At 44.5% G+C, this 20,449-nt stretch overlaps 1 protein-coding gene across 7 annotated transcripts in view; it reads left to right on the forward strand.

Annotated features, from left to right (window-relative positions):
- The first annotated feature begins 2,668 nt into the window (after window positions 1–2,668).
- LOC112228533 (angiomotin) overlaps window positions 2,669–20,449 on the forward strand; it is a 56,017-nt gene continuing 38,236 nt past the window's right edge. For 4 of the 7 annotated variants that reach the window (XM_042309014.1, XM_042309020.1, XM_042309017.1 and 1 more), the window contains exon 1: window positions 2,670–3,026. The gene's annotated coding sequence lies outside the window, so the exon portion shown is untranslated. Of the gene's footprint in view, window positions 3,027–12,634; window positions 12,889–18,023; window positions 18,204–20,449 lie in introns of those variants that run through there. The other 3 variants (XM_042309018.1, XM_042309016.1, XM_042309015.1) reach the window with 3 other exon arrangements.

Below are 20,449 nucleotides of genomic sequence, written 5' to 3' on the forward strand. Positions count from 1 at the left end.
TCTAAATGAAAATAGTTTTTCCTAGTAATTTAGGAACAGTCAGTGGCCACGCAAAAACAAAATTGCACACAAAAGGAACTCAGACATTTTAAATTAAGTGCTTCATAAAATAGAGTAGTATTTATACAGCACATACAGAACTAGCATTTCATTCATTCTGAGCAGCACATCTGTCCGCCCCGGTGAGCACAGATATTACACGGCGGCATGGAACGCCCCCTTTTCTACTAAGTATAAAACCCACTTCCGACAAAAATTTACATTAGACCAGAAAATGTTGAAATGGTTCGCAACTCTACCAAAGGACAAGGCCAGAGAATGGGGAGATCATTCCCACGTTGAAATGGCTAAGAAATCTACAAACTAAAGAACAATTATTCAGGCTGCAGTTGTTTAAGTACTTTAGTCTGGTAAACGCATCCGGTCGAATTACCAAATTGTACTCTGATGTATCCATTATAACAAGATACATCTACGAAAGACTTTGATCTCTGGTGGACAGACCAGAGACTTTCTGTCGACAATCTATCCAGCAGACAGACTGGAGATCACAGAGAGGAACAACAAAGGCATAGACTTGTAAATATGTAAATTGCTATTTATTTTCGAATGAGCGGTTGTTCATGTTCAAAGTATTAGCATTTCCATGAGTGTAGTTATCAACTCTGAATTTCCCACTTTTGAGCTGTCCCCACCCCTTTCCTTTATCTACCAAGGCATCATATCGGTATCGTCCACGAGGGATTTTTCTTTGTGTCATGTTAGTAACCAATGTATGACCTACCTCTATAAACATTTTCCCGTGGTGCCCCAACTTCCTAGTTAATTAAAGTTACATGATTAGTTTAATCACATAAGGAATAATTACACATAGATAATTGATTTGATAATATAACAGTCTTCACATTTAATGATAGTCATGCTACGACAGTGCTGTATTGTAGAGTTCAGTACAGTAGCGCACACTAGAGTAGAGTATATCGTACTGTACTCAACATATCTACTTTACTGTACTGAACTCTACTGTGCTTTACTGTGATGTCCAAACTTGTGAAGATGTCTGATTGTTTCAGATTTGGTCTGGTCCGAACCAACCACATGTGGTCTTGTTTGGGAGAGGAGCTCATTACAATAATAGCCCGTGTGTAGAATAATACCCAAGTATGCAAAATAAAGATATTGCACATTTCTACCTTTGTGTACCTATTCAGGATTCATCACCATGAAGATAATTATATTAATTTCCATAGTTATGTATTTCTATATACTACAGATCAGGGACCAATGATGTAATTCTTTTACCATAATTCCATTACCGGATGTAAATCCACTTTACCTACTGGAGCTCAGTAAGACATCTTTGAAAATCAATTCGGAACAGATATTTAAGAGTTTTGTAGTTGCATAAAAAACCTGAAGGAGATTATACTGTAATTCTGTTAACAAACTTTGCATCTGCACATTTCCAGTAAATGTGCTTTTGTGATTTTTTGTGTGTAAATTATTCAAAGAAGTCATTGTGCATAAGAGATGTATGGTTTGTTTGGCAAACAATTTAATGTGAAAAATCTGAGTCAAAGCATAATTCCATTATCGTGGAATTGCCCGTTACCTAAAGTGCACTTATCTGAAATCAGGAGTGGACTGTATCAATGCATTTGAATCACTTTGGCATTCCATGGTGCAATTCACTTTCCTCTCCCAGTAGAATATTCTGACTTTGTCTTGATTCAAATGCATTATATGTTTTGGCTCTGAATTGTTTTATTTCCTCAGTTGCTATTCCCCCATAATGCTCCTCGTGTTTTGAGGAAAAAAAATCTTCTCAAATAATAATGGCATGTGTAGGCCTAATACTTCGATTTCCCAGGTATCTGTAGAGCTGGTTTGGATTACAAAACATGGACTTGGCCTGTAGCATTTGTACAGTTGGGAGAGGAATTTGAGATGTGCTGCTATTGCACCTTTGGACCACAATCATTGACAGATGAGGGAGATGCCTCTCATCATACAAGTTGCATGCCTGTCTTGGAGACATAACGTTTCCAAATGCTTATATTTAGATACTTGGAATTTAACTCCGTATATATTTTACTTTGTCTGAATCATCAGACCATGCATTATCGATTTCAAACTGAAGCTTGGAGACTCGTTTATCTTCACGTGCTTATTGCCCTTCTCTTTCAACTTCCAAAGCAGTCTCTATCCTGTGGTATAAAGGCACATCTGTACTACACAGGATGTCTTAATTAATAAAAGCCGGTGAACAATACCACAAGTCTATGTGCGTTTGTAAAGATGGAAACGTCTCATATAGATACAGTACATTTACGGACATATATTTTACTCTTGCAACCATTTTCACATCGAAAAGGTCGTATAAAGTGAAATAGGAGAGACACTGATTGGGTAGGTAACTAACTACACGATGCGTAAAAATAGTGACTGGAGCAACCATGTACCCGTTCGGTCCTGGAGTGGCTTTGGGACAGGCCCGCAGAGTTGATACCTTAACTTACAAAAAAGGCTTTTGTCATTTTTTTGTTATTGCATGAGCGACGATTCCAAAAGCCAACAGAAAAGCCGGCAAAATTGTCTTACTTCCTATAGCAGACTGGAGAAGGAGGGATTTCCCTCCTGAAAACTTCTTTCCAATGAGGGGGTTGGGGGTTGCACTTGCCCGGTCTCAGATGCATACACTGCTGCCGCGGTTTGTAGAAGGGGGCCATTATTTTATGCATTCCCTTCGTAGCGCAGTCAAGTGGAAAAAAATATTCCTCAACGTTTTAAGCAGTTGAAATGGGAAGGGACGCATACGCGTTATTATCTTGGATAAGAGCAAACGTAGCATGCTATTCGAAAGAAACCCGTGAAGTAACATGGATTAGTCGTATCATCATTTTTTAGAATAGTTTGAGAAATTTTGCAAAATATCCGCTCTTCATCGAATCTTTGGAAATACCGGAGCAGGGACGTCAACAACGGAGCAGTGGTGTAGTAGTTTCTCTGTGAAGTTTCATTGAAAGGTAGACACGACTACATAACGGAATAGTCTAGGCTACTGTAAACATTTGCTTATATTGTTTGCCATGACTTGTGAAAGTGTATGATTGGATAGGCCATTTGTTGGTCACGCTACCAGAGGTATGTTTGTGTAGAGAGCTAAACAGTAGTCCAAGATGCATTTGTAGACATTTCCGTGGAAATAACAGTGATCAGACGATGCTCATGTTTGGACACACCTGTGTCAGCCTACCGTGACTTTGACAGTCTGCAGATGTGTGTGTGTTGTTACATTTTTATTGGGATTGTATTGGCACTGGAAGGATTGACCATGTTTACTCTTTCTCGCTCTCGCTCTCTCTTTCTCTCTCGACAAATGTGATGTACTGTAGCAGTACATTGACACTATGTCACAGCATACAATGTTATATGTTGCCCTGCCCCACGTTTATTCAGTAGTTCCCAATACAATATCCCACCCCCTTTATTAATTCCATATGAGCCAGCCATATATCCTGTAATTGACTACTGTACCTTTCATGGATTTTTGTGTCTTGTGCTCAGTTCTGAGCATTGCCTTCTATAAATACATTGCATGCCTTTAATTATGCATATATTATACAGTAGTAAAGACATAGACATGGGAGCATTTAATTTTGCTTGTGGAGGTCCTCAAAAAGCTTCCCTACTTTATCATAACAAGATGAATGAACCTTATCAGTGTGAGCATATCATCAGTCTACATGTATCTTCACTCACGTTCAACCTCTAGCCTTTGTTGTGTGATAATACCATGGGGTAGCTCTGTTTGCCTGTGTGGAGACTCCTGTTAAATTACGTTATCCCCTGTAGGGTCACAGATGTCCCTCTGCTCCTCATGAATTTGGTAGGCTAGTAGTAGTCAGGGGGATAGCTGGGCTGGCACACATAATGTCTCAGCTAGGAGAAGGGTTAGTATAGTCAGAGAAAGGACATGTAGACTAAACGTGTTAAATAACTTGTATCATTATAGACTATAAGTATGCTTTACATCAGGGGTTTCCTTTTAGCTGGTCACTTTGTAGAACATACCTAGGGGGAAGTCAACGACTAATCATATTCACCTGAAAACGAATGGTTTCAATGGATGCCGAGCTGGGCCATTGGAAGCACTGCCTTCCTGGCTATAATACCAGGGTTCACATTAATTTCCTATATTCTTCGCTCTTCACTCGCCTGAACGAAGAACGTGTCATGCAATTTACAAAGTTTTAAGTACGCAAAGACTAAGAGATTCGGCTCCGACTTAGGTTTCTGCTAGTGGGGAGAGTGTAGTCGTCCCCCTAGATGTTGCAAGTTTTGGGTCTTTATACATTTTTGTGTTTGCTAAAAGCAAACTACTTCCTGCTCTGCTTGTGTAACCAGTGCTTCCTTGCTTGAGTAAGATGGCCAGGTAAGAGTATGTTCAAAAAGGCTAACCAGCTGAGTTTGAACCTCCGACCGTGCCCCGGGGCATGTGGTTTCACAATGAAAAAATTAAAGATAATCATGAGTGCTGTTCTCTTTACCAGGGTTGGAAACATGCTCAGGAGGCTTTGGCTCAGACTTGTTCATGTGACTATTGTCTCCGGCTTGGTTAAACTTCCATTGGGCGTTGTGCTGATATTGAGAAAGATTGGGGCTGCTGGCAAAGGCTCTTCCCGTGTGGTCGGGAGAGGGCAGCAGTGGTGGTTAGTTGATACGGGTGTTATCCCGGTTTCTCTGGCAATGTTCAGAGTGTGGGGATGGTATACTATCCCTGGTTGGCTCTGGAGGGTTTCCAGAGTGTGAATTGGATGACATCAGTCCGGGACAGCCTAAAACCCCAGCTTTGGATTCGGCAGGGGAGAGTGAACCATTGGTGGTTAATGTACCTTTGATGGAGCTGTGTTGTAGAGCGGCAGATCACCTAGGGGTGGATGCTGCAGATGTATCATATCAATATGCTGCAGGAGCGGAATAACACCATGGAGACGGAGAAGCCAGTTTCAGAGCTTCTCGACAAAATATGTGCTGTGTCTGATCCCGCTGTATTATCATGGCTGTGGAGAAAAGTATGGGGGTGAAGCTGGTGACTCAGCGCCACCTCTGACTGACATTGTCCTGTATTCCTGAGAGGGACAGGCAGTTGTATTTTGATGAGCCAGTTTCTCCAACAAGGTTGTTTGGCTCGGCTATGGAGTCCTTACAGGCCCGTTTCGAGGAAAAAATTAAACAGGATGCAGCTCTTCGGGTCCTTTTCCCAGGAAAATCCTTCATGGAGGTGGCTCGGCAGTTCCCAAGTTGTGAAGGAAAGGGTCCAGGCCAAAAGCGGGTTGCTCACGGTATCAAGTTCTAGTTTTTGACCATGTTGGTGCTTCTGGACGTCTTGGCACAGACGCCATGCTGGTTCGAAGGAGAGCGGAGTGGAAAGCGGATTAGTCCGCAGCGCAGGGAAAGAAGCAGTCATCTCGACCTTAGCTGGAGGCCAGGGGAGGGGACGTGTTCCCTGGGCCCTCCTCCCCACGTATTTACTGTGGCAACAGTGCTCCAAAGTATTTCGGTTAATGTGGGAAAGTTACTGGTTGCCGTAGTGCCTGGCAGCGTGCTCTGTCCGTGGAAGACAATTTTGCCATGGGGGATGAGGATAGTGACGAAAGGTGTACGGTCTGCAGTTCGCTATGCGTTCTCCTCCATTTCGTGGCAGCATTATGTCAAGGGTCCCTAAGGTCCTAGCTCTTGTCTTGAGAGAGGACATTGCCTCTCTCTTTCAAAAGCAGGCTATTCGGGTGGTCCCTGTTTCAGGAGTACAGAGCAGTCCCAGCGATTGGTTTGCATCCATAGATCTGAAGAATGCATATTTTCATATGGCTATATATCCTCCCCACAGCGGTTTCATTTCGATGGTGTGGCCTACACCTTTTTGGTTCTGCCTTTGAGGTTCTCCCTATTGCCCTGCACCTTTTCTATGGTGATGGAGGCAGCTTTTTTTGCCAGGGGATCAGAGTATTGGCCTATCTGGACGATTGGCTGGTTGTAGTGGAGTCGAGGGAACAGGTGGAGCTCCACACTGCAACTCTGGTGTTCATAGTAAATCACAAGAAAAGTTGTTTGACTCCGGCTTAGCGCATTCAGTTTCTGGGTCTCGTTCTGGACTCGGTTCCGATTCATGTGTTTTTCCCAAACAGTCGCCTTCAGCCCTGGGCTGCCATGGCAGCGCACAAGTACACAGTTTCCTGGTTTACTGCAGGTTTTCTGTGGTTTTTGGTCGATTCTATGTAGCACGTGTGCTGTTGTTTTGGACTTGTGGTTCCTTTTAAGACTTCTGACATTCAAGGCTTGCAAGGTAAGTATTGTTCTTGGAACAGTGAGGTCTATGGTCTTGGGCTGGGGCACTCTGTGCCTTCTCGCTTGTACCTGCGGTTATTGGGTCTGATGGCCTCTTATGATAGCTGTGGTGCTTTTGGGACTTGATGTGCTTGTTTCAGTGCTTGGTGATTGCTATGCGTCTGGACGCATCTCACCACTGCCGTTGGTTGCTCGAGGTATCCGCGTCATGTCTAAGGGCGTTGACTCCTTGGAGGGACCCGAGACTGCTGTTGCTGGGTAATCACATGGGCCGCAGGGTGATCATGGCAGACATAACCTTACTGGGATTGGGAGTGCTATGTGTGGGTTATTTGGAAAGAGGGATTAGGTCAACAGCGCCGATGTTGGAGGACCAGCATGTGTTGGTAAGGTCTGACAACAGGACAGCGGTAGTATACATCAACAGGTAGGGGGGACGGGGTCTCTCTCTCTCCTAAACCTGTCCCGTTATCTGCTCGTTTGCATTTAACGTTGCCAGGTTGATGTATCTTCCCAGATCTCTCAAAGTGGATGCGGATCTACTTTCTAGAGGGGTCCTATCTCTACTGAGTGGAGACTGCACCCCTCTGTGGTTGCCCAAATATGGGACCAGTTCGGCAGGGCTGATTGCACATAGCATGAAATGTGAATTGTTGTCTGTTCTTCTCAATGAGGGATCTGGGCTCTCCGTTGGGAATGGATTCTTTGGTGTATCAGGGACATCCTGCTCTATGAGTTTCCTTCGGTGGACCTGATTCAGGCCACCGTGGAGAGGGTTTGTCAGAAGGATCTGTTGATCTGAACCCTGGTTCCCAGAAATTATCCACCTGTTGGGCGGGGACCCGTGGAGGGTTCCGTGTCATCGGGATCTATTGTCCCAGGCACACAGGAGAGTTTTTCACCCACAACTGCAGATATGGGATCTGTGGGTTTGGCCCCTGAAAGGTTGCATTTGACGGCCCGGAGTTTACCCTCGAACATGATTACGACCATAGTCGGCGGGTTGTATACACAGAAGGGGCGCGCATTTGAGGGTTGGTGTCAGGTTCAATGAGTTTCTCCTTTTCAGAGCTCTTTGGTGGACATTTTGATGTTCTTGCAAGAGCTTTTTGAGCAGGGCCTTTTTCCACGCCATCTCGGCGTGTCATGTAGAGATTGACAGCTCTACCCTGGGGTCTCATCCCCTGGTGATGCGGTTTCTGAATGACGTGCATTGGCTCAGACCAGTGTCTAAGCCTATGGCACCGATCTGGGACCTGACGTTGATCCTGGACGCTCTTTGTGAGCCTCCATTTGAGCCTCTGCTGTGCACATTATGCACGTATATGGATTGGACCATGGAAATCTGTGTTTGTGTACAGCTTTTTGTCTGTTAGCTAATCCAGCTCGGGGTAGGGAGCTTTTTTAAGCAGTGTCTGGCATATGACCGCAATGGACAAGGGTTGCCTAGCGGTGTGCATGCTCACTCCACTAAGGGTGTGGTGGCTTCTTGGGCACTATTCAGGGGTATGACGATTGGTTTTATCTGTGCTGCAGGGATTTGGGGTTCCCCACATACGTTTGTGAGGTATTATCGCTTGGATGTTACCGCTACCAGTTTGGCTCATAGTGTTATTTTGGCTGGGTTCTGGAGTGGGTGTTAGGCAGTGCGCAGGTTGCGCATTTATCTTTCTGTAACCCCTTTTTGGAGCAGGGGGTTTGGGCTCTCTGAAGAGCTGTACTGAGTTGAGGAAATTAATGCGAGCCCCGGTATTATAGCCAAGAAGGCAGGGCTTCCGAGAGTGGGCTCGGCATCCATTGGGCGTGATTTCAGTTTTCTTCAGGTGATTAGTATGATTTGTCGCTGACTCCCCCATAGTATGTTATAACTCGTTCCCTCCTCCAGGGAACAGTAGATATATTCATAACTGTACGTCTGTAAACATTTTGGGCCAGGGACCTTTTTTATGATAACAGATTCATCAGGGACCCGCTCAAAATCAGAACACAACTCTAGTGTGGTACATATAGTCTACAAGGAGTTTTACTATGACATCTGCAGAGCATGGCTGGATGAACCAAGTCTGTGCAGTTTTAAAGCTTAAATTACAGTGCATTTATGTAATAGTTTTGAGTTTAAAAAAAACTGATATGTGGAGTACTGTGGATACCAATATCCCTGTGAGCCTCCCAAGCCCATGTTGCCCAGGGTTAAGAACATGAATTGTCATTCTAAGCTAAATATGAGATGTAGTTGTTGTTTCCCCATTAAAGAGAAGTTGTGAATTGTTCTGTTTAGTCCACTCTTGATTACACACTAGTGACAGTCTAACATATTTTCTTAATTGACCCACTTGCCACAAAGCCTTATGGAATGATCTAATCCTTACGGGATGTTGAGGGAAGTGGATTTATTTCATTCATTTTTAAAATCTTATATCAAATTCAACGATACAAGGCCTACACCTACCCAATTCATACCTAACCCATTGAAATATAGTCATATTACATCAAAGACAGGCCAGCCAACCAGAGTCCATATCCGTTGAAAGTGTTTGTTTGTTAAGATACATTCCAGAGGGAATGCCATGGTTATTCTCTTTAACCAGAGGGCCAGTACAGGGATTTGTTTCTTGCCGTTTGACAGGATTCCAAGAAATGCTCAAATGACAAAGAACAATGACCTGCTCTGGTCTCTTGTCTGGTCTCAGTGTGTGTTTGGATCTGAACCAGTGTTGATTATCCCTCCCGTGTCCTGTCCCCTTCCTTTCTCTGTATGGTGGTCCTGCCCGGGCCAATAGGGAGCCTGGGGCCTTTGTTGAGTCGTATAGGTGGTGGTAAGTGTCTGCCAAAGCAGTGCCTAGCACCATTGACTCACAGCACTGGAATGTCTGACTGTTCCACTCACTCCCTTTCTCTCTGTCTTACTCTTTCCGCCTCCTCTCTCGTTCTCTCTGTAGTGCTGTCTCTCTATGTAATTGCTTGCCCCCTCAGCCTCCCCTTCTATCTCCATACTCCTTAGTCACTTCCTATCAATCTGAGTCCCTCATATTACCCCCCTGCTCGCTTCTGTAGAGGAGGCCCAAAGTCACGTCTGCTTACTCAGCCTAGGAATAACCCACATGTCTATTGTCTTCCTCTGAGTTCACACAACGTACACAATGGATGCAGATTATCCACAATCTGTTTAATAATATCACTACACTCATTAATGAATGAAAATGCAACTTCAGTGAATTACTAACACCCTCTGAGCCACAGTGCTCCCTCTCTCTGTCTCACACACACACACACACACACACACACACACACACACACACACACACACAGGAAGACACACACAGACACGTATACACACACACACATGTACACACACACAACCTGTTGAAATCAACTCGATGACCCACCAGCCCCCAGCAGGAATGAGAAGAAGTGCTGTTCATTCCTACTCCTTTTTCCCGATGGGTGGTGTGATACTGTAACCGTTTAGGAGGGACATGAACTGTGGGCCTATTAAAAGAGCCATTGCATACCTTGGTGCTGGGAGAGTGGGAGGCTGGGTAACCCAATGCCTGTGACTGGAGCCAGGGCAATGTACCTGCTAACCCCAGGGAGGGAACAGACTGCCACTACCACTCTGGAATGTGTCACAGTGTGGGAGACAGACTCCTGGAACTCATGGGAGGTAGGGGTGAGGGGGATAATGCAAAAGGTTTGGCCAGACACACACACACACACAAATAGACACATGCACACTCACTCATTTACACACATACACCCCGGACCATTCATTCACTAGGTCTCCCAGCGGACGTATCACTCTCAGTATAGTATCAGTGTTGTGGGACGAAACCATCCCAGCACTTCCCTGCTCTGATACCCTGGTCCTGCTCCACTTCCAGATGGAGTTTGTTTTGGACACATGAACATTTCCTGTCAAGGACCCGATCACATTCCCATTGCTGTCATGGGATGATCTCACTCACTCCTGAATCCAGATGAAGTTCTAATCAAAAGAACGTTTTCCAGCGATATAGTCATATAATGTGTGATGTATGTCAGTGGTAGTTTCATTGTCTACTGGGACAGAGTAGGATGGAGCATTGAGTCTGAGTCATTCCTTCTGCTGTCAGTCTTGTGATTGATCGTTGTGTTGTAAATCTTGCATTATAGGACCAGAGAGGGGGGGGTGATATTCTTACCACTGCTGCTCCAGAAACATGCCAGAGAAAGGGCTGAGGCGAGGGGGTAAATAAAGGGGAGGGGTGAGAGGGAGTAGGGGGCAAGGTGACGGAGACAGGGGTGAAGTGAGGGGAAAAGGGGGTGAAGGAAGAGATGTGAGGGGGATTGTCCCTGCCATTACTCAGTAGAGGAAGGCCAAATCAATCCACAGCCAGAGTGACAGAGATGAAGAGGGTTCTCATCTCTACAGCACATGCTTCCCATTAAGACTGTGTGTGTGTGTGTGTGTGTGTGTGTGTGTGTGTGTGTGTGTGTGTGTGTGTGTGTGTGTGTGTGTGTGTGTGTGTGTGTGTGTGTGTGTGTGTGTGTGTGTGTGTGTGGCGCACATGTGGTAAGGGGTTTAGGAAGTTGTATATGCGCAGATGAGGGGTTTGCTGTGTTTCCGAAAGTTGGGCCTGTATCAGGAACATTTGTGTGTGTTGCGGAGAGAATGAAACCACATTACAGATATTGTGATTGAGTTGGGAAAAGAGAGCAATAGAAGGAATGAAAGGGCTCCAGAGAGAGGAAGCATGTCAGCTTTGTCAAAATGGCTGCTGCCGGGTTTGGTCCGATTATGACGACTTTTTCTCATTTAGGGAGAGGGCCAAAGGTCTTCAAACAGTCAGATACAATCACTTTCCCTCTGTTAGCTCCACAAACCCTCCCTGACCAACCAGAACTGGAGATTTGAGTCATGAAAATGAAGAGTTTTTGAATTCCTTCTCTCCCCAACAAAGGACTCAGAAAAACAGTAAACTGATATGCCTCTGATATGTAGGTCAAACTGAATTAGGGGAATACTCTGGCACAGAGCTGCTGTTTTTGAAAGGCAAAGTGAAGGGCGCTGATTGACAGATTGAGGTATTGTGACAGAGAGCTGGTCGGACGCCCATCTCTATCCAAACAATGGCCGCCTTATTATTCCAAAAGTATCCTCACTGGAGTGAAGTAATGTGACCCTGTGGAGACTGCTCTCTCTCTTTCTTTTTCCACCCACCTCTACCTCGTTCTCTTTATTTTTGCTGCCTTTTCAACCAGCCCTTCCCATGTTTAATGGAACATGTTCCAGCTCCTCATATTAAACATGGCAACGGCCAGCCATGGAGTGAGGGATGTGGAGAAAATCGAAGGAGAAGGGGATATGGAAAGAGGTAAAGGGAGAGAGTGAGAAAGATCGTACAGGTTGTATGTGTGTGTGTCAGAGTTTCTTGACCTGGTTCTGTCTTCCCCAGTTGTGCTGCTGTGGGAGAATCTCCCAGGCCAGACCCCAGAGTAATGGACACCAAGGGAGAGTGTGGGCTTCATGCTCTCTCCCGCCACAGAGGGAGGGAGGGAGGGAGATGGGCGGCCTTTCTAGATTGGAATGTTGCATTTCCTGCTTGGTTCCTGCCATGTGTTTCTCAGTTTTCCCCTGTTCCCCCGATCTATCTCTTGCTCTCGGTCTTCCTCTCTTTCTCTCTCTCCCTTCTTCTCGCGCTCTTGCTCTCTCTCTCTTGCTCTGCACCACATTCCCCCCTTCTCTTCCCCTTCCTCTTTTTCATCCCCTTCCTCTTTTTCATCCCCTCATGCCTTTCTTGTGACCTTCCCTACATATTTCTCTCCTCTATTCTAGCCCTCTTCTCCCTCGCCCCTCTCCCCCTCTCCCTCCCTCCCTGTTCCTCTCCCTTCCCTCTCCTCTTTCCCATAACAATATTGTCAGTGTTATCTTGTCCTACAATAAGTTGACGTGGAAGAGCTCTCTGGAGTTCATTAAACCACTGGATACTTTCCACTAATGTTCCGCTGTTATGTAAGCACTCCCCGAGAAAGATGACCATGAGTGTGTTTTGCGCGCTGTGTGCATGTGTGTGAAGTGGGCCAGAACACTTTAGCTACAGGGTTGTTTGGGGTCAGTTGCCTGATCTCTCTCTCTCCCCCTGTGTGTGTGTGTGTGTGTGTGTTAGGAGTTGGTTGCCATATTGGGATTAAAACCCACACATTCCCTGGAATGTTGTTCACCAGCTCCTTTTCTCACCTCTCCTCTCCTACCCTCTCTGTTCTCCGGAATGTGACTGTTGTTGCCTCGGGCTAAGTAAGCTACTATGCTGTGTTTGTTAGTGTACAGTTGACAGAAAACAGATACAGGACAATGACAGTCAACACCTTCAGGCCCATCTCTCTACGAAGGTAGAGTCAACTGGTTGGACCTGAACCAGAGGGGAACTTAGACACTGTTATCTGCCGTCTACAGTTACAGTTGAAGTCGGAAGTTTACATACACCTTATAGGCTGACCACACCGGTTGACCGTTTTATGCGTGGATTAATTGTCGGGAGTAGAGGACCTTGTGCATTTCAGGTAAAATAACAACTCAATGTTTATATCCCAGGACAAATTAGCTAGCAACAGCAACCTAGCTAAAGAGGACAAATTAGCTAGCAAGTGCAAGCTAACTAGCTAAATTGCCATACATGTTTAATGTTTTTCGACCTGTCCCCAAATTAATGTAATTGGTTCAGTTTGTTTTGATATTTTAACCTGCGTGTCGTGATCTTGCTTGGTGTGGGGGGACAAAATAAATGTATGCACGATGGCGTACGTGCGCAGACGGTTTGGGTTAGGTGTCAGCCAAATACATTTAAACTCAGTTTTTCACAATTCCTGACATTTAATCCAAGTAAAAATTCCCTGTCTTAGGTCAGTTAGGATCATCACTTTATTTTAAGAATGTGAAATGTCAGAATAATAGTAGAGAGAATGATTTATTTCAGCTTTTATTTCTTTCATCACATTCCCAGTGGGTCAGAAGTTTACATACACTCAATTAGTATTTGGTAGCATTGCCTTTAAATTGTTTAACTTGGGTCAAACGTTTCAGGTAGCTCCCCAAAATAAGTTAGGTGAATTTTGGCCCATTCCTCCTGACATAGCTGGTGTAACTGAGTCAAGTTTGTAGGCCTCCTTGCTCACACACGCTTTTTCAGTTCTGCCCACAAATTTTCTATAGGATTGAGGTAAGGCTTTGTGATGGCCACTCCAATACCTTGACTTTGTTGTCCTTAAGCCATTTTGCCACAACTTTGGAAGTATGCATGGGGTCATTGTTCATTTGGAAGACCCATTTGCAACCAAGCTTTAACTTCCTGACTGATGTCTTGAGATGTTGCTTCAATATATCCACATAATTGCCCTCCCTCATGATGCCATCTATTTTGTGAAGTGCACTAGTATCTCCTGCAGCAAGGCACCCCCACAACATGATGCTGCCACCTCCGTGCTTCACAGTTGGGATGGTGTTCTTTGGCTTGCAAGCCTCCACCTTTTTCCTCCAAACATAACGATGGTCATTATGGCCAAACAGTTCTATGTATAGGACATTTAGGACATTTCTCCAAAAAGTACAATGTTTGCCCCCATGTGCAGTTGCAAACCGTAGTCTGTCTTTTTTATGGCAGTTTTGGAGCAGTGGCTTCTTCCTTGCTGATCGGCCTTTCAGGTTATGTCGATATAGGACTCGTTTTACTGTGGTCCCATGGTGTTTATACTTGCGTGCTATTGTTTGTTCAGGTGAACGTGGTACCTTCAGGCATTTGGAAATAGCTTCCAAGGACCAGACTTGTGGATGTCAATACTTTTTTCTCTTAGGTATTGGCTGATTTCTTTAGATTTTCCCATGATGTCAAGCAAAGAGGCACTGCATTTGAAGATAAGACCTTGAAATACATCTACAGGTACACCTCCAATTGTCTCAAATTATGTCAATTAGCCTATCAGAAGCTTCTAAACTATGACAATTTTCTGGAATTTTCCAAGCTGTTTAAATGCACAGTCATCTTAGCGTATGTAAACTTCTGACCCACTGGAATTGTGATACAGTGAATTATAAGTGAAATAATCTGTAAACAATTGTTGGAAACAATAGTCTGTAAACAATTGTTGGAAAAATGACTTGTGTCATGCACAAAGTAGATGTCCTAACCGACTAGCCAAAACTATCGTTTGTTAACAAGAAATTTGTGGAGTGGTTGAAAAACGAGTTTTAATGACTCCAAACTAAGTGTATGTAAACTTCCGACTTCAACTGTACATGTGTATATAGAGCCGTGTGGGAGTTCCCTCTGAGAAAAAGTGACTGGGACTCTTATGAGGCTCAGGGGAGTGACGCGGGTTAAGCATTTGCGTACCATCCTGGTCTTCCAGCCCCCAACTCTGGGCAGAGCTGGGTTTAAAAACTTTTGAAATGATTTTGGCTGCTTGATTGAACTTTTGTTGCAGTGAAACCAATGGAAGACTCTGCTTGCATGGCAGTCCAGGCAGGCTAAATCAAATGCTAGAAGTATTTGAAAGAGTTCAAATAGTATTTGAACCCATGTCTGCCTCTGGCTCTATTCCTGGAATGAATAGACAGTAAATCATCTTAATCTAACCTACTGCCCTTATTCATGGTTCCCCTGGGGAAAACATAGTGTGTGTGTGGTGTATTTAGTGGTGGGTGATGGGTTCTCAGGACCCCGTAAGTAACCTGTAGTATCACCCTCCAGGGAAAATGTGTGTGTGTGTGTCCGTGGTGGGGTATGTGTGTCCGGGGTGGGGTATGTGTGTCCGTGGTGGGGTATGTGTGTCCGTGGTGGGGTATGTGTGTCCGTGGTGGGGTATGTGTGTCCGGGGTGGAGTGTATTATGTGCTCCCAGGACCCCTGTGTGTGTATAAGGAAAAATGTATGTGTGTGTGTGGTGCTCTCAGGACCCAGTGTGTATATCCTGTAGTATGTCTCCTGAGGGGAAAAAGGTCTGAACGTCAACCTTAATGTCCGGGGATGTTAGTCAGGGGCCGTCTCCTGTCTGTCTGTCTCTGTCTGTCTGTCTCTCTCTCTCGTTCTCTCTCGCTCTCTTTCTCTACCCATCTATCCCACTCTTAATGTCTTGTTCTTCCTTGCTTTCCTGTGGAAGTCCCCCCTCCCTCTGCTGTTAACCCCGCTCTGGTGTTTTAGAAGAATAAACAGGCCGTGTGCAGGGGCGCTGGGAAACTTGCACATGGAAGGCAAATATTTACATAAGACAGTGCAACCTCTGGCGCCATTAAAAATATGAAAGAGCAGCTCATAATAGATATAGCTAGCTACTACTATATATCATCGTATCTCAAAGCTCCCGGTTAATTGCTGGCTGAAGCTGGGAGCAGAGTTTGAAACAGTCTCTCTTCACAGATCTGGCATCAAGCTAAAGGCTGAAGGCCTCACTCACTCAGATGAGAGAAAGGTAACTGCCAAAATAATGGAAAACTGAGTAAACGAGGGATACACTGAACAAAAATACAAACGCAACATGTAAAGTGTTGGTCCCATGTTTCATGAGCTGAAATTAAAGATCCCAGAAATGTTCCATACGCTCAAATTTTGTGTAAAAATGAGTTTACACCGCTGTTACTATTTCTCCTTTGCCAAGATAATCTATCCATCTGAAAGGTGTGGCAAATCAAGAAGCTGATTAAACAGCATAATCATTACGCAGGTGCACCTTGTGCTGGGGACAATAAAAGGCCACTCTAAAATGTGCAGTTTTGTCACACAACACAATGCCACAGATGTCTCAAGTTTTGAGGGAGCGTGCATTTGGCATGCTGACTGCAGGAATGTCCACCAGAGCTGTTACCAGAGAATTAAATGTTCATTTCTCTACCAAAAGCCACCTCCGTCATTTTAGAGAATTTGGTATGACATCCAACCGGGCCTCACAGCCACAGACCATGTGTATGGCTGTTTGCTGATGTCAACAGTTTACCCCATAGTGGCAGTGGGGTTATGGCATGGACAGGCATAAGCTATGGACAATGAACACAATTGCATTTTATTGATGACAATTTGAATGCACAGAGATGAGATCCTGGGGCCCATTGTCGTGCCATTCATCTGCCACTATTACTTCATGTTTCAGCATGATAATGCACGGCCCCATGTCGCAAGGATCTGTACACAGTTCCTGGAAGCTGAAAATATCACAGTTCTTCCATGGCCTGCATACTCATCAGCCATGTCACCCATTGAGCATGTTTGGGATGCTCTGGATTGACGTGTACGACAGCGCGTTCCAGTTCCCGCCAATATCTAGCAACTTTGCACAGCCATTGAAGAGGAGTGGGACAACATTCCAAAGACCACAATCAACAACCTACAGCCTGATCACCTCTATGTGAAGGAGATGTTTCGTGCTGCATGAAGCAAATGGTGGTCACACCAGATACTGACTGGTTTTCTGATCCACCCCCCACCTTTTTTTTAAGGTATCTGTGACCAACAAATGCATATCTGTATTCATGTGAAATCCATAGATTAGGTTCTAATGAATGTATTTCAATTGACTGATTTATATGAACTGTAACTCAGTAGAACATTTGAAATTGTTGCATGTTGCGTTTATAATTCTGTTCAGTATATATTGAAGGCAGGTGCTTCTACACAGGTGTGGTTCCTGAGTTAATTAAGCAATTAACGTCCCACCATGCTTAGGGTCATGTATAAAAATGCTGGGCAGGCCATTATTTTGGCCTTTATTTAGGCTGCCATGACTATGCCCCCATAGGATGACAACGCCCCCATTCAAATGTCATCAGTGGTCACGGAATGGTTTGATGAGCATGAAAACGATGTAACCATATGACATGGCCGTCTCAGTCACCAGATCTTAACACAATTTAACACTTATGCGAGATTCTGGATCGGCACCAGAGACATCGTTTTCCACCACCATCAGCAAAACACCAAATTCTGGAATTTCTCTTGGAAGAATGGTGTCGTGTCGCTCCAATAGAGTTCCAGACACTTGTAGAATCTGTGCCAAGGTGCATTGAAGCTGTTCTGGCTCGTGGTGGCCCAACGCCCTATTAAGACACTTTATGTTGGTGTTCCTTTTATTTTGGCAGTTACCTGTATGTTTCACTGAGGTGACACTGGTCATAAACCTTTACGACTGAGATCATGGCTGGCTACCAATGAATGATGCCATTTTAATTAAATGGATCTCTCAGAGAGAGGGAGGGAGTTCTGTTGTCTTGCTATATTACTTTCTCTTTCTCTCTTACACTCAAACACACTCACTCTCTTTTTCTCTTTCACACTCAAACTCTATTTTTCTGTCTGTCTCCCTCCCTCCCTCTCTTCCCTCTCCCTTTATGGTTTTTGTAGAGAGACTGACTAACTCCAGCACAGCTTTTCCATCCATTCCAACTTTGTGGGCCTGTCTGCCCCTGACTCACTGATCTAGGACCAGCGGGAACCTGAACCTGTGTGCGCAGGCCCTCTCTAAAGAGGAAGTGTGTGGTGAAGCAGCAGGTGGCTGGGCGGGCTAATGGTAAACGGTGTAAAGGAGCAGTTACGCCAGCGCTCAGGTATGAGGGTGTGACGAGATCCTGGAGGGCCTACAGATTCACCTGTCCTCCCGATCGCAGCCCCACCTGCTGGAACGAGGGGGAGGGAGGGAGGGAAGGAGGAGGAGAGAGAGAGAGGTGTGCCGTGGTAGCTCTTGCAGAACGAAGGTACAAGCTGAGAGCAGTGTTAACTGCTTTACTGAGCTGCTCTGTGGGAAAATTGGATTGAACAAAGCAGGCTGAATCTCTTGGCATTGTTTTGGTTCTGTGGAATATCTCATGATATTTCATTGTAGCCTACTGCTCCCTTGGTATGTGATCCTTTTTAATACTTTGTGTGAAGTTGCAGTTGAGATACATCATGGCAGTGGTATTTCAAACTAGGTGGATGGATGTGAACAATGAAATTGAATGTTATTGCTCAAATCCTGATAGTGGAATTTCAAACCGTGTGAGTGTTGAGGTGAATGTCATAGCTGCGCTCTGTAGCTGCGCTCTGCTGAGACCCAGGCTAGCTCAGGTATGCTGGTTGACATAACCCACATACCCACACAAGCATGCACACACACATACACACACACAGAGGTCAAAGCCACTGGGACGACTTACAGGGAGACCTATCTGAGGAGCGACCGGAATGCACTGTGGCCAGCTCTGGCTACAGAATAAACTGTTTATTTGAAACAGTCAAGGAACTTACAATTTGAGCATCAGCAAATGGGGGGAGACGGGTGAGGAGGGGAGGGAGTATGACGGGACCATCTGGAAGTCATTTTTCAAAGGGGAGGGTTATTAGTCCTTGTTGTGATACTGATTGTCTTACTCATACTGTCCTATCAAGAGTGTGATTGTGTGTCTACATTTGTTTTCACGTGAATGTACAGTACCAGTCAAAAAGTTTGGACTCTCCTACTCATTCAATGTTTTTTCTTCACTTTTACTTTTTTCTACAATGTAGAATAATAGTGAAGACATCAAAACTATGAAATAACACATGAAATCATGTAGTAACCAAAAAAGTGTGAAACAAATCTAAATATATTTGAGATTCTTCAAAATAGCCACCCTTTGTCTTGATGATAACTTTCACACTCTTGGCATTCTCTCAACCAGCTTCATGAGGTAGTCATTTGGATTGCTTTTCAATTAACAGGTGTGCCTTGTTAAAAGTTCATTTGTGGAATTTCTTTCCTTCTTAATGCGTTTGAGCCTAGCCTTGTGACAAGGCAGGAGTGGTATACAGAAGATAGCCCTTTTTGGTAAAAGACCAAGTCCATATTATGGCAAGAACATCTTAAATAAGCAAAGAGAAATGACAGTCCATCATTACTTTAAGACATGAAGGTCAGTCAATCCTGAAAATTTCATGGAACTTTGAAAGTTTCTTCAAGTGCAGTTGCAAAAACCATCAAGCGCTATGATGAAACTGGCTCTCATGAGGACAGGAAAGGAAGGCCCAGAGTTACCTCTGCTGCAGAGGATAAGTTCATTAGAGTTACCAGCCTCAGAAATTACAGCCTAAAGAAATGCTTCACAGATTTCAAGTAACAGACACATCTCAACATTAACTGTTCAGAGACCTTCATGGTTGAATTGCTGCCAAGAAACCACTAGTAAAGGACACCAATAAGAAGAAGATACTTTCTTGGGCCAAGAAACATGAGCAATTACAGCAGTTACAGCTAAAACAAGAGTTTGAGTGCTTGGAACAACAACATTGAAAGAGAATGTCAGATTAAATGTTCTTCACTCTCTGTCAAAAGACGTTTGGAAGTGGGTGAAATCCCGGGGATAGTAGAATCCATTTCTGTTGATGTACATTAGACTGATTGATTGATGGACATTAGACGGGTGGAAATTTGTCCTTTGGACTGATGAGTCCAAAATTGAGATGTTTGGTTCCAACCGCTGTATTTTTGTGAGATGCAGAGTAGGTGAATGGATGATCACTGTATGTGTGGTTCCCACCGAAAAGCATGGAGGAGGTGGTGTGATGGTGTGGGGGTGCTTTGCTGGTAACACTGTCTGTGATTTATTTAGAGTTTAAGGCACACTTAACCATCATGGCTACCACAGCATTCTGCAGTGATACGCAATCCCATCTGGTTTGCGCTTAGTGGGACTATCATTTGTTTTTCAACGGGACAATGACCCAACACACCTCCAGGCTGTGTAAGGGCTATTTAACCAAGAAGGAGAGTGATGGACTGCTGCATCAGATGACCTGGCCTCCACAATCCCCCAACTTTAACCCAATTGAAATGGTTTGGGGTGAGTTGAACTGCAGTGAAGGGAAAGCAGCTAAAAAGTGCTCAGCATATGTGGGACCTCCTTCAAGACTGTGGGAAAAGCATTCCAGGTGTAGCTGGTTGAGAGAATGCAAAGCTATCATCAAGACAAAGGGTGGCTACTATGAAGAATCTAAAATATATTTTGATTTGTTTAACACTGTTTTGGTTACTACATCATTCCATATGCGTTATTTCAGTTCTGATGTTTTCACTATTATTCAACAGAAACAAACTTGAATGACTTGGTGTGTCCAAACTTTTGACTG

Source organism: Oncorhynchus tshawytscha, linkage group LG30 (genome assembly GCF_018296145.1).
Source record: "Oncorhynchus tshawytscha isolate Ot180627B linkage group LG30, Otsh_v2.0, whole genome shotgun sequence".
Classification (NCBI taxonomy): domain Eukaryota; kingdom Metazoa; phylum Chordata; class Actinopteri; order Salmoniformes; family Salmonidae; genus Oncorhynchus; species Oncorhynchus tshawytscha.